The sequence below is a fragment of the Triticum dicoccoides genome, unplaced genomic scaffold (assembly GCF_002162155.2).
Source record: "Triticum dicoccoides isolate Atlit2015 ecotype Zavitan unplaced genomic scaffold, WEW_v2.0 scaffold94191, whole genome shotgun sequence".
Lineage (NCBI taxonomy): Eukaryota > Viridiplantae > Streptophyta > Magnoliopsida > Poales > Poaceae > Triticum > Triticum dicoccoides.
This window is the reverse complement of record NW_021312050.1, coordinates 1-1,006: the sequence shown is the minus strand read 5'-3', so window position 1 is coordinate 1,006 and position 1,006 is coordinate 1. Positions and strand designations below refer to the sequence as shown.

Genomic DNA, 1,006 nt, shown 5'->3' with positions numbered 1-1,006 from the left:
TTATATTATTTTTGACGTTTGCGATATGTTTAAGCTCGATGCTCATTGCTCGCGCGTCTTGGGGCGGCTTTGTGGCGTGAAGAGCGCTTTCTGAAAGGGGTGGAAAAAACTCGTGTTGCTGCGGTATGGAGGGAGGGGTGGAAACCGTGGAAAACTCGTCTCCGTGATTGAGCGGGAGAGTAAGTAGTATAGGACATTATCCATTGTTAGGGAACGGTTGTAATGGTAGTGAGAATGTAGAATCGTCTTTGGAGCGGACCTGGGAGTGGCAAGCATAAGGGACGAAGACGGGGAAACATGTCGGATGCGATCATACCAGCACTAAAGCACCGGATCCCATCAGAACTCCGAAGTTAAGCGTGCTTGGGCGAGAGTAGTACTAGGATGGGTGACCTCCTGGGAAGTCCTCGTGTTGCATTCCTTTTATAATTAATTTTTGCGCCTTGTGACAAACATATCGCACGTGCGCGATATATATTAATCCCGTTATATTATTTTTGACGTTTGCGATATGTTTAAGCTCGATGCTCATTGCTCGCGCGTCTTGGGGCGGCTTTTGTGGCGTGAAGAGCGCTTTCTGAAAGGGGTGGAAAAAACTCGTGTTGCTGCGGTATGGAGGGAGGGGTGGAAACCGTGGAAAACTCGTCTCCGTGATTGAGCGGGAGAGTAAGTAGTATAGGACATTATCCATTGTTAGGGAACGGTTGTAATGGTAGTGAGAATGTAGAATCGTCTTTGGAGCGGACCTGGGAGTGGCAAGCATAAGGGACGAAGACGGGGAAACATGTCGGATGCGATCATACCAGCACTAAAGCACCGGATCCCATCAGAACTCCGAAGTTAAGCGTGCTTGGGCGAGAGTAGTACTAGGATGGGTGACCTCCTGGGAAGTCCTCGTGTTGCATTCCTTTTATAATTATTTTTTGCGCCTTGTGACAAACATATCGCACGTGCGCGATATATATTAATCCCGTTATATTATTTTTGACGTTTGCGATATGTTTAA

General features: G+C 47.4%; 2 non-coding genes across 2 annotated transcripts; both read left to right on the top strand.

Annotated features, from left to right (window-relative positions):
* The first annotated feature begins 302 nt into the window (after positions 1-302).
* Positions 303-421, top strand: LOC119348494. Its single transcript, XR_005168973.1, has one exon. It is a non-coding gene; the product is annotated as a 5S ribosomal RNA (ribosomal RNA).
* A 368-nt stretch (positions 422-789) lies between these two features.
* Positions 790-908, top strand: LOC119348493. Its single transcript, XR_005168972.1, has one exon. It is a non-coding gene; the product is annotated as a 5S ribosomal RNA (ribosomal RNA).
* The last annotated feature ends 98 nt before the right edge of the window (positions 909-1,006 follow it).